The sequence below is a fragment of the Photinus pyralis genome, unplaced genomic scaffold (genome assembly GCF_008802855.1).
Source record: "Photinus pyralis isolate 1611_PpyrPB1 unplaced genomic scaffold, Ppyr1.3 Ppyr1.4_LG1, whole genome shotgun sequence".
NCBI lineage: Eukaryota > Metazoa > Arthropoda > Insecta > Coleoptera > Lampyridae > Photinus > Photinus pyralis.
The window spans coordinates 58,286,794-58,300,937 of NW_022170249.1; the positions used below are offsets into that span (position 1 = coordinate 58,286,794).

Consider the following 14,144-nt stretch of genomic DNA (forward strand, 5'->3'; position numbering starts at 1 on the left):
ATTATAGAAAATTTAAGTATCAGTTTCCGGCGACCATTTTCTCCACAACGAGATACCAATTTATACTATCGGAATTTGAGTCGTGTTCTGTTTGACGGGAAACCGGAAAATCTGCCACTGGAAGAACAACTAATACCTAGAGATTTTGACAAGCACCACCCTTAATAGTTATTTATGTATTAAGGGCATAATAGTGATGTTTATATTCTCGAGGGCGACGAGTTAAAAAGCTCGCCGAGAGTATAAACATCAGTTTATGCCCGTGGTACATACACAATTTTATGTTTTACAAATAGTTTTCTTCGTCAAAACTCGTTTACAAAATAATTCATCATGTTTGATCGAGTATGCGTGGTTCGAATTTGTTAATGTGATTGAAACCATCCAAACGTCAAACGTAATTTTAAATAATTCAATTCATCGTGAATGAGCAAGAAGTTCCAGAAACTATACGAAATAAGGGCAATCTTGTGATTTAGTAGGTATTGACAATTAATAATTGACGTTTCTAATTTTCAATGACCTACAAATATATGTTTGTTTTGTCATTAACTATAAATGAGTTACTATGGTGATACTGAGTGTTTTCGGTTTTGCGCATAAGTGTTGACGATAAATGTCTATTTTCGAAATAATCTCACTACTTGAGGTTATTTGATATTCATAAAATTTATTCGGCAGAGTAAAATTACTGGGAGAGGGAAAGACTAAGCATTAGTATAAAAGAATGGACATTCGACGATATTATTATTAAGTAGAGCGTTCGCAATACTAACAGCTTAAAAATGAAATTCATTGGTTTGATTCTTGTCGTAGCTAAGGCGTAAGTACTATTTTTTGCTATTATATAATGTCTTATAGAATTAGTCCGGCTTTATTAAGTGACATTTATAAATCGTATTATGTACATATGTACAATATCATTTACATTATCCGCATAAAAATACAGTTTGTTTCTTTTTTTAGCACATCTGGAGCCAAGTGCTGTCCGGAATAGTAGGCAGCAGGAACGTACAGTTTTTTGTCTACATAGAATTTTAATTACTATGTATAGAGTTGAATAAAATGTAGATTACATATTGACGTTTAATTTAAATTGAATAAAACACATTACAAGACGTATGTAATAAACAGGAGCGGACCAAAATTGAACTTTGTGAAACGCCGCACATCTCTTCATTGCAATCTAAAGAGCTAACACCATGTGACACTAGCTACCTGATATCTCCCCTTTAGAAACTTAGAAGTACCTAACACCATTGAATAAGTGATAATTGGTAATAGTGCTCCTAAGTCAATATAATTTATTTATTTATTATCCCTTTCTTGTTCTGGGCCCTAAAAAGACTTGCGCCCAATTACAGTGACCCGCATAGGTCATGCTTTTTAGAGGTGTCTCTGCAGAAGGTCTTAAGTTGTTCTATACTACTCCGGTAGATACCTTACGAACTAAGAAAACTGCAGGAAAACCTAATTCGGAATAGCCGGCAGAATGCTCGAAACTGGTCTAAGGAAAATACAAAATTATTACCTCAGCCCAGATTCGAAGACCCGACCTCCGGCTTTATAGCCCAACGCTGTACCATTGAACTACATAATGAAGAATTAATAACAGAGTGGAATGTCTGATGATGCCGGACGCCCGCGAAAAGTAGTATCAAGATGTAATTTTGCAAATCAGCGCTGATGTTTCACAACTATATAGTTTGTACTAAACACTTATTATAACTGGGGGAGAATACTGAACAATTTTCCTGTAGGCTGTACATTGACTTTTCAAAAACTTTACATACATACTGGCAAGACACTGATTGAACGGAGGTCAAGCAGGCCAAGGGATTAAATTTTTTGGGTAGTGAGGGTACCTTAGCTATTTTTCAAAATTCGTGTACAAAGCTGTATGGAGATTTGACCAGATAAAAGATAACTGGTAAATAGTAATATATGAGGAAACCACCAACAGTGTAAGAATGGAGTGCGCTGCCCGTATATCTTCAGCGACAATTTATTTGAAGTTAAAATTGCTTGCAATGTTGGGTAATCGTTGACTTGTTTAATAAGAAAGACGTGTAACATACTTTTAATTTTCCTAAATTCTTAATTATTGGTTGTATATTGTAACGTAAATTTAATTACGTGCTTTATTTATTTACAACAAAGGAGCATCGCACGTCAATATTTCCTCACCAGTGTAATGTGTCATTTTCCGGACTTTTATGTAAATAACTATTTAATTGCTGCAACTGTAGCAAACCGTTGTCCTCCAGGTGGATGGAATTTTATATGCACGTAAGTTTAATCTCTGAAAATCGACTTTCGGGAAGATTTTTACGTAGTGGTTTTGAATTCCGGGATATCTGCTCTATTTTTGTCGATATCGACTGGATATCTTCTTTATGGAAATTTTCTAATTCACTCTGCTGAATGGTACCATAACCAAGACGCTAGTTGGCTAATACAAGAACGCATGCTGTTTACAAAAAACGCTGGGGATGAAGAAAAATCGCAAGCTCCTTAAAAAATGTTTCAAAATGGAATGTTATGCTTTCGTCGACGTTGCCAATGGAAGTCATCTTGAGCAACGTTTATCAATTATCGCCCCGAAAGGAAACTGTAGAAACTGTAAAAAGGAATTAAATTTTTTACAAGTACAAGGACAACGCCTTAGTACTGAGATAACCTACAGTACACAGCGCTTGGAGCGGATATAAAGAAACTGGGTCAATGGCTCATTATGTTAACTTTTCTTTGCTTCAATTAATCAAGTTTAAAATTAGTGGGTGATTCCTCGTCAAGGGATTATACTGATGTTAATTTTAAAATGTTGAAAATGTGAGTACTTTTAGCTTTACTAAGCGATTGATGCATGATCGATTTGTTTCAGGTGGTGTTTAGGGCATGCAATACCGGGATCGCGGGATCCCGAAATCCCTGGCTCCCGCAGCATTTTTGCGGGATCAATCCTTAGACCATATAGTACATAAATGAAGCGTGTAAAAAATTCTATTCCATACTAGAAACTGTTTTTGACCGGAACGTTCCCTTCTATAACCATAATCTACAGCAGAGTAAACGGAAATATCCGATTTGGTTCACTAAAGAATTAATACGAAATCTAACATATAAAAAGACTATGCATAAAAAATATAAAACCACGAATTTGCAGCGCTATTATGACGAATTCAAACGTATGCGATCGGTGACTAAAGCTCAACTATCATTGCTGCATCGAAAACATTTGAAAGAAACGGAAGGTTTGCTCATGTCCGATCCGAAATGTTTTTGGTCCTATATACGAAAGAAGAGCGGTAGCACTCGCGTCCCTGGAACACTGAACTATAACAATCAAACTATCGATAGCCCACAATCAATTGTGGACACTTTCGCCGAATACTTCAAAAGCGTTTATAAACAACCTTCTTCAACAAGCGATACGGTGCCTCCTAGTATATTTAGTGAGCTGATTAATATCAAAGCTAATGTCAGTGAGGAAGACGTTATCGCTGCCATAAAAAAACTAAAAAATAAACCCACTGCAGGAACTGACCAAATTCCAGCGTACCTAATTAAAGACTGTGCCCGCATATTTTCGATACCACTGTCAATGTTATTTAATTTATCACTTAAAAACTGCGTTTTTCCATCAGTATGGAAAACTGCAAGGAGCTCTCCCGTACTAAAATCTGGATCTCAATCGGATGTGGAAAACTACAGACCCATATCTATACTCTGCAATTTTTCCAAAGTATATGAGATAATGCTTCATGAAAAGCTGGCTTTTCAATTTAAAGCACATTTGTCGGAGCATCAACATGGATTTCCATCGAAGCGATCGACTATAACAAATCTGGCCTGCTTTACGGAGTACTGTCTGGAAACTTTAGACGAACAAGGCCAAATTGACACTATATACACTGATTTTCGTAAAGCCTTCGATCAAATTGACCATAACATTATACTTGGCAAGCTAGAGAGCTATGGTTTTAGCAATTCGCTACTTAAGTTGCTGAGGTCTTACCTGTTACACAGGAGACAAATTGTATCATATGGCGGGTATAATTCAAAATCGTTTACCCCAACATCCGGAGTGCCCCAAGGATCTAACCTGGGTCCATTTATATTTTTAGTATTCATTAACGACTTACCAAATTTCATTTCTGCTAGAAAATTGATTTACGCCGATGACATGAAAATATTTAAAAAGATAAATAATATACATGACTGTCAGATTCTCCAGAACGATTTAAATGTTATATGATTGGTGTGAAAATAACAAACTACACCTAAACATTACTAAATGTAAAGTGGTGTCATACTCACGAAAAAATCAACCTCTTCGTTATACATATACAATAGCCAACGAAACGTTAAATGGAGTCACCATGGTCAAAGATTTAGGCGTCACTTTTGATAATATGTTAACGTTTGCGTTTCATATTAATGACATGGTAAATAAAGCAATGAAAGTAGCGGGGGATGTTATACGCGTCAGCGCGGAATTTTCCAGCATCGCAACAATTAAATCTCTCTACACAACATTGGTTCGACCTAAACTGGAATACGGAGCAATCATATGGAGTCCACTGTACAAAAAGTACGAAAATGACATCGAACATGTGCAGAGGAGATTTATTAAATATATGTGTTTCCGCAAGGATGGTCACTACCCGGAAAGAGGCTACCCCCAGGCAATTATGCTAGAAAACTTTGATCTTGTCCCGCTAGTAGTTAGGAGAAGGCGAATGGCTGTTACTTATCTATATAAGCTTGTGCACAACCTAATGGGGCCCCTTCACGTGCATTCCCGGAACGACGCGCCATCGGTTTTGGAACGAAGCGTGGAGCGCCAACTTCTGGCGCGTTGTGCAGTGAATAAACTACACGTTCGCGCCATTTCATTCATTCCAGTGTGGTACTGTCGACAGCAAGATGAGTTTGGTAAAAAAAAGACAAATTGCAGCTGTAATTCTTCACAAATATGTGATGGATAACGTAAATGAAGAGCCCAAGAAGAGGAGAAAGAGGTCCAAGCCATGGTATTTGAAGAGACAGAAATTTGGCGATTTGATTTTATTACAAGAAATTAATAATACTCGTAATAATACCAATTCAGAGGATTACCACAATTAATGTCACACCGCACAGTACACACAAACAAACCTATAGGACTTTTGCTAATGTAGTCTATCCTTTTTCCTCTCCAATGTTTAACAGCGCATCCTCTTCTAACGGCGCGAAGGGAAGGCGCGAAACGAAACTACACGCTCGCATTTGGCGCGCGGAGGGTCTCGCTCCACGCCAGGAATTCAAACATGTTTGATTCCATCGCTCCACGCCAGGCGCGTATCATTCATGGCGCGAGGATGAACTACACGCACAGTTTTGGATTGACGTCACTCCAAAACTTACGGAGCGTCGTTCCGGGAATGCACGTGAAGGGGCCCTATGACTGCAATTTGCTACATAACTCGATAAAATTTTATATACCACGTCCCTCATCTAGGAATAAAATCACATTTCAATTGCCAAGATGTAGAACCAATATCAGACAAAGCTCACCGATTTATACAATGTGTTATCACTAATGATATTTCAAGTCATGTAGATATTTTTCACACTCCATTACCTATCATTCTTAATTATATTACTTAGTTATTTTTTTTTTTTTACGAGTTAGTTACTTCATTAATTTTTACTCTCTCACTTATAATTTTGTCCTATTCTAGGGTTTTGTATTACACCTGTTTGGACAATAAAGATTATTATTATTATTATTAGATCAATTCCGCACATAAATGAAGTCGACCAAGGGGACGACTGTTTAGTTTGTTAATGAAACGCATACCGGAGAAGTTATTTTTTAAATAATTGTTAAACTTTTTTCGTTAAAAATGTACAGCTACTATGATTTTTGAGGCACTTTAGAAGTTCACCTTTTTTTGAGATCCAAGAAGGCTGAAGGTACTTTTTTGTTCAATATTGTGATAATTAGCGATTTATTTTAATACAGAAATTAACCGCACAAAATTGCTTATGTGCCAATTATTTATTTAAAATTTTGCGGGATGACGCAAATACCGGGATCCCGCGGGATTAACATCTAACGATCCCGCAAATACCGGGATTGAGATTTTACTGCAGTCTTGCATTCCCTACCCCTAGTGGTGTTATAAATGTAACTGTGCCTTCTCTTTCAGGAAATGCAACACGTTAATTAACGCAGTCGATCGTGGATCGGAATGCAAGTATTTTGACTCCTCAAGCAATCGTTTTAAAAAATTATCAAAGTCCTCGTGTGAGATCGAAGGGACTTCAGCGCATTTTTGTGTGGCAGATCAGTATTCTATTAGCCACTTTCGACTCAACCATCAATAACAGATCTTGTCGAAGGCTACTACATTCACTAACCGTTTCCCACTTTCCGCGTGCACCCGCAATTCGCTTTTAAAGTTAAAATCGGGTCGGGGGCTACCACATTCCCTTTGACGGTAGCCACTTCCGACGTCCAGTTCACTCGCAATTCGCTTCTATTGGCGACACGAGAAAGAGAGACAGCGATTCGAGATTTACGAAACGTTAAACTAGCCCAGTCGCCAGGTATTTTTACCTAAAAATAATTCAAGGAGTTTTGATTTCTGGTGCATGGTGTAAGGTCAAGTGTCAAAAACAACCAATTCATTTTGCGACCTCGAACTCCTTGTGGAAATTGTAAAAAAATCGTGTTTTGTTGAAAAAATTGATTTTTGGCAAATATTTCGGTTCTCGTGCGTTTTAGGAAAAATATTCACCTATACAAAAATGAAGGGAACAAAATTCTCTTTAATTTATGTTCCATTCATTTTTGCTGTAAAGAACGTGCGCGAAATCGTCAACAGTGAAAAAAAGTATTTCGCGCACGTGACAAAGTTGAACTTAAACAGCAAATTTAATTAACAATCGGTTCAGTTGTAGAAAAAATATTGTATATAACGCTAGCGCGAAGTTATTTCGCGCATTTGACTGATATTTTAACTCGGCTTCGCCTCGTCAAAATACCTTCAGTCTCAATGCGCGAAATTGAACTTCGCGCTCTTGTTATATAAATAACTATTATTTGTTACTCAGTTGTAAACGTTGATTACCAAGACAAAACGCAAACGGGTAAACGTCATCTTTAAACGCTACTGACCATAGAACAACAAACTTTTACTTAGAATGGAAACTGTAATGTAAATATGACGCGCCATCTCGTGTATGTTCTCAGCAGCTTTTGCGTGAATGGCGCCAAATTTAAATATTAAAATGTAAGCTACGTCCGCATTATACTGCATTTCTCCGGATCTGTAACAATAACATTGGATTTGACTAGCTGACACCTAAAAGGTAATGAATCCAGCCAGTGAAGTCCAATGTTGTTTGTTAGGGATTCAGATAAATTCAGTTTAATGCCGATGCACCTCAGCAGTCAGGGGCTTCAAAGAGTACAGACCACTTGTTTTATAAGTAACAACTCCAATTAATCCAATCAAGGAGTTATATTTAATTTAATATGGATATACAAGATACAAGATCTACTTCATGGAACTCTACTTTATGATGCTCTCAAGATCGTTCTAAAAACAAAATATGTAGCAATTTATTACAATTCAATTAGTGTTACCTGCTAAATATAATGTGCGAACTGCCACACGCTTTAAATCTCTTCGTGTTCCAGGTTCTAAAGCGCAACCAGAAAAATGACGTTCACAAACCAAAAACTTTTGTGTAAATTTCTTCCACATTATATTCTAAACCAATTCCATAAAAACTTCGGGCTCCATTTTTGGGATACGTCTTCACAATTTGTCACACAACATTTACGTTCTCGATTTGTATATGCATAATTCATTGTAATAATGAATAGTAATTATACTTAAAGCACAATAAGCCGTCAATCAAAATTCAAAATTCAACTGTCATAATGGCGACACGTACTAAAGTCACTAGATTTAGTAACTTTAACACGCACGCTAACTATGCGCCATCTATTGAATGTTCTCCAAACTAATTATATTTGTACTCAGTTGTTCCCGTTTACGTTTTCCCTTCTAAGTTTTTTGTTCTGGGCTACTGACTTGTAAAACTGACAGCTGACGTGTAAAAATTTTACAAGTTAGTAATCTAGTAATTTCATTGGCCAGATTTAATGCGAAGTCTCTGTTACATGGATAATATGATATTTTAGACATTTCTTCGAGATCAATTTAAGAACTAACTATTTACGTTTACAAATGAGTAGATAACAAATAAAATATTGTACAATATACGACAGGTAATAGTTTTTACTGGCTCTAGGAGATGACAGGCTCGCCTGACGGCTCGCCAGTCAACTTCTCCTATCGCCAGTAAAAACTCACTTACCTGGCTAATAATGTAAAATACTATTACTGTTACTTGAGGTAACATGCGCAAAACGAATGTTTTGAATCGCCTACTAGTTTTACTGTTACTCGGGGTGCTAAAATACAAAATTTCATTTAAATATCTTAACAAATAAAAAAAATTGGATAAAAGTAGAGCTCTTAAGATAAAGAACTAGTAGCGACCGAACGGCTGTATGGATGCACAGACGGACGAAAATGAGCTAATTGAAACTATGGCCGGTAAAAGCCGTATGCTCCCACAGATTTTGTTTTCTACAGACACTGAACTTTCCGGTATATAATGACGATTTTGTCGGAACTGTAAATTGAAATGCTGCAAGTCTATTGAGAACGTTTCCCTTACTGCACTAGGCAATAGTCTTGCAAACGACCTCTAATTTACTAAAGCAAACCTGAGTTTTATAATAACTGCTCAATCGATTAACGACAAAACGGAAACTGAACCAAATGTAACAATCACTTAAACTTAAACAGATATTGGAAGGAAATTTTGCTGGTGATCTCATGGCAACTATTATAGAAGTAGGAATTGCTCCATACAGGGTGGTGCCTAGCGCAACGCAGCATAGGGATTTCAATGGTAATTTCTTTATAGTCAATTACTAGCTCCCCTAATTATTTTAGCGCAAAAGTCTAAATACGTTTATTTTAGAGAAAAAAATACTGCATCTGTTCATACTTTTAGTTATAATTTTCCATTTTTCAAAACTGTAGAAATCGACAAAATAAAAAATTACATTTTTATAAATCAGTGATGCTTTGGAATCTTTTAACAAACTACAAGCGCATCGCATCTAAATTATGGTTGTTTGACGTCGAACGATTTTCATATTTAATTCTGTTTCAACTAACCGAGGCAATAAAAGGCATCTTATGTAATGTTTTTTTAGAGAATGTATGCTGCATCTGCATCAGATACTATTTGTTTATCATTTTCCGAAATCAGAGTACCTACCTACATAATCGAAGAAAAAAAACTGATTTGAAGAAGATTTGTTCTTAAACTTACTTATATTCGGATTTTCCGCTACTGCAGCCAAAACGTTGAATGTATTGTCGTTTTCCTGATGGTTTTGACGGACATTTTGAACGTTATTGCACTTGCAGTTCTTTAAGTAATTTATAAACAAGCATAAATTTAATATACGTCAAAGGCAAATAATGAAACGTGATCGCTGTTTTTTTAGGTAATTCCAAGGCATATTTGATTTATTGCAAAATGAACCTTTTTATTTTGTAGATTTCTACGGTTTTGAAAAACGGAAAATTATAACTAAAAGTATGAACAGATGCAGTATTTTTTTCTCTAAAAAAAACATATTTAGACTTTTGCTCTAAAATAATTAGGGGGGCTAGTAAATGACTATAAAGAAATTACCATTGACATCCCTATGCTGCGTCGCGCTAGGCACCACCCGGTATATATAGGTAAGTCGCCCAAATCCAAAATTTCTATTATGTACAGGGTAGTTTACATTTGTGGCTCACCATTGGGATTCTAAGCAACTTTTGTCCTATACTTAGAGTTTTTTCACTAAGTTAAGTCAATGGTATTCGAGTTATTTGCGAGTGAAAATGTTCATTTTTCACTTATTGCACAAGAGGTTTGTAACTTAATTGCACAAGAGGTTTGTATTTTACGGAGTAAATTTGGGTTGTTAAGGTAATGAAAATCTGTTGCCTAGCAATTAGACGAGAAAAACTGTCAACTAATAAAAATGCGACACCGGAAGGTGGAGCATTTTTAGGTTGACAGTTTTTCGAGTTCAATTGCTAAAAGGCACTTCAATCCCTAAAGTGAAAAAATGAAATAAATATGTACCTATCTGTATATATTATAAATTACGTCTTTTTTAAACAAAACACTTATCTCCGATTATAAATAGTCCAGAGGTGGGTTGTAATCTTATTAGGTACTTGTCATATCACACATAATATTGAAAATTCAAGTTATGGCGACGCAAACACATCTCGTTGCTCGAATGGGTCAATGTTTGAGATCTTAGATTGATCTCCGACTCTTCGAATAAAGGACCATCAGGTTGTTTCGCAACCAACGAATAATTTTATTGAATACGATTAGGTACACGTAATGATTTATTGTTCACATTATATAAATCGATTACCTACTTTGAGTAGATAAGTTACAAGTATTTTGTTGACGACTGATTTTGATAAGACTCAAAATGTACCTAACTGGCTCAAGGCTAACTACGTAACATAGGTACTATGAAAAACTCCTTTATTGCGTCCATATGGTCGACAAGGCAGCCGTTTTGCATGGTCACATACGTTATACATAAATTAACTAAATTCTGACAACTTTATAGGTATGGTATATAGAAATTAGTCAGCGCTTTTCCTTTAAACCCAACTTAGGTTTAAATGGGACGGAAGCCGTAAATAACATATTCAAATGCTGCTGAATTTGTATACAAGGTTAATTTGTGATAAAAAGAAAGAATTATTCTAGGCCTAACAAGTCATGTATAGTAAAATAAAATGCTATGTTACTTATAGAAAATTTAAGTATCAGTTTCCGGCGACCATTTTCTCCACAACGAGATACCAATTTATACCTACTATCGGAATTTGAGTCGTGTTCTGTTTGACGGGAAACCGGAAAATCTGCCACTGGAAGAACAACTAATACCTAGAGATTTTGACAAGCACCACCCATAATAGTTATTTATGTATTAAGGGCATAATAGTGATGTTTATATTCTCGAGGGCGACGAGTTAAAAAGCTCGCCGAGAGTATAAACATCAGTTTATGCCCGTGGTACATACACAATTTTATGTTTTACAAATAGTTTTCTTCGTCAAAATTCGTTTACAAAATAATTCATGTTTGATCGAGTATGCGTGGTTCGAATTTGTTAATGTGATTGAAACCATCCAAACGTCAAACGTAATTTTAAATAATTCAATTCATCGTGAATGAGCTAGAAGTTCCAGAAACTATACGAAATAAGGGCAATCTTGTGATTTAGTAGGTATTGACAATTAATAATTGACGTTTCTAATTTTCAATGACCTGCAAATATATGTTTGTTTTGTCATTAACTATAAATGAGTTACTATGGTGATACTGAGTGCTTTCGGTTTTGCGCATAAGTTGACGATAAATGTCTATTTTCGAAATAATCTCACTACTTGAGGATTGAGGTTATTTGATATTCATAAAATTTATTCGGCAGAGTAAAATTACTGGGAGAGGGAAAGACTAAGCATTAGTATAAAAGAATGGACATTCGACGATATTATTATTAAGTAGAGCGTTCGCAATACTAACAGCTTAAAAATGAAATTCGTGGGTTTGATTCTTGTCGTAGCTAAGGCGTAAGTATACTATTTTTTGCTATTATATAATGTCTTAGAATTAGTCCGGCTTTATTAAGTGACATTTATAAATCGTATTATGTACATATGTACAATATCATTTACATTATCCGCATAAAAATACAGTTTGTTTCTTTTTTTAGCAAATCTGGAGCCAAGTGCTGTCCGGAATAGTAGGCAGCAGGAACGTACAGTTTTTTGTCTACATAGAATTTTAATTACTATGTATAGAGTTGAATAAAATGTAGATTACATATTGACGTTTAATTTAAATTGAATAAAACACATTACAAGACGTATGTAATAAACAGGAGCGGACCAAAATTGAACTTTGTGAAACGCCGCACATCTCTTCATTGCAATCTAAAGAGCTAACACCATGTGACACTAGCTAACTGATATCTCCCCTTTAAAGGTAGGTATTCACGTTCAGTTCGCCGGCCGGCCATGGACTGTCAGTCCAGGCCGGCCGACCGTGATCGTTGGTCAATACACACGTTCAGTTTTAACATCCGGCCATCGCCGGCAGCCCATAATCGGATACGATATTTGCCGGCCGGCCGTATTAAATTCAATACACACGCACAGTCTATGATCGACAGTTGCTTGATATAGGTATGTTAGAACAAGACGATTGTTGTAATTTTAGAAGAAGAGAAAGGAGAAAACTGTAGAAAATTTGGGTGAAAGACTGCTCAGAAAACGTCACACCTTATCTCACATGGAGATAATACGAGAACTCCGAAAATCAAGTGAAATTGATTTAAAGAACTACCTGGGAATGGATGACAATTGCTTCGCGTACTTATTGAATTTAGTTATTACCATTGAATATCAGATTTATTATTCAATGGTATTACAAAACAGACACTGTTATGCGGCAAGCATAGGACAAAATTTTACTCCAGACTAAAATTAATCCGTCCGTCCTATGCCGGCCGGCTAAGCAGTACACACGTTACGATCTTCACCGCTATAGACAGGCGACAGGATTTCGCCGGCCGTCTGCCTCTACGTGTGTAGTGAAAAGCGATCGTCCGGCCGTGGACTGACAGTCCATGGCCGGCCGGCGGACTGAACGTGAATACCTACCTTTAGAAACTTAAGGTAAGTATTCACGTTCAGTTCGCCGGCCGGCCATGGACTGTCAGTCCAGGCCGGCCGGCCGTGGTCGTTGCTCCATACACACGTCCAGTTTTAATATCCGGTCATTGCCTGCAGTTCATAGTCGGATACGATATTTGCCGGCCGGCCGTATTAAATTCAATACACACGCACAGTCTATGATCGTATGATCGACAGTTGCTTTGATATAGACATGCTAGAACAAGACGATTGTTGCAATTTTAGAAGAAGAAAAAGGAGAGAACGGAAGAAAATTTGGGTGAAAGGCTGGTCAGAAAACGTCACACCTTATCCCACATGGAGATAATACGAGAACTCCGAACATCAAGTGAAATTGATTTAAAGAACTACCTGAGAATTGATAACGATTGCTTCGCATACCTACTTATTGAATTTAGTTAAACCTTATTACAAAAAAAGACACTGTTATGTGGCAAGCATAGGACAACATTTTACTCCAGACTAAAATTAATCCGTCCGCCCTATGCCGGCCGGCCAAGCAGTACACACGTTACGATCTTCACCGCGGCTATAGACAGGCGACCGGATTTCGCCGGCCGTCCGCCTCTACGTGTGTATTGAAAAACGATCGTCCGGCCGTGGGTGGACCTTAGACCATATAGTACATGGACTGCTAATTGTAACGAAAATATGGTCAAGGACATCGCCTGGGTATGTGACTTTCAGGGTAAACGAATCTGTCCGAAGTTATCCGATTAGACACGATTTGAAACTGTCAACCTATAAATTAACAAACGTCAATTAATTAATCGCTTAGATATGGCAAACGAAGCAAACCTATTCTTATTTGTGGACGTATAGAAGATAATCAAGAGTATTTAAAGCTTCCCGTACTACGCCGTTACCATAAAAGCTACTCTTTACACGATCTGAGTGGTGTTCATACGACTTTAGTTTACCCTGAGATTCCTTAGACCATATAGTACATGGACTGCTAATTGTAACGAAAATATGGTCAAGGACATCGCCTGGGTATGTGAGTTTCAGGGTAAACGAGTCTGTCCGAAGTTGTCCGATTAGATACGATTTGAGACTGTCAACCTATAAAATAACAAACGTCAATTAATTAATCGCCTAGATATGCCAAAAAAGCAAACCTATCCGTATTTGTGGACGTATAGAAGATAATCAAGAGTATTTAAAGCTTCCCGTACCACGCGGTTCCCATAAAAGCTACTCTTTACGCGATCCGAGTGGTGTTCATACGGCTTTAGTTTACCCTGAGATTCACATACCCACGACTACAGTGCCCTC

The 14,144-nt window shown here is 36.8% G+C and overlaps 1 long non-coding RNA gene across 1 annotated transcript; it reads left to right on the forward strand.

Annotated features, from left to right (window-relative positions):
- Positions 1-624: 624 nt before the first annotated feature.
- On the forward strand, positions 625-12,057 carry LOC116158851. The gene is made up of 3 exons (XR_004142838.1): positions 625-649; positions 11,571-11,744; positions 11,888-12,057. It is a non-coding gene; the product is annotated as an uncharacterized LOC116158851 (long non-coding RNA).
- Positions 12,058-14,144: the final 2,087 nt, after the last annotated feature.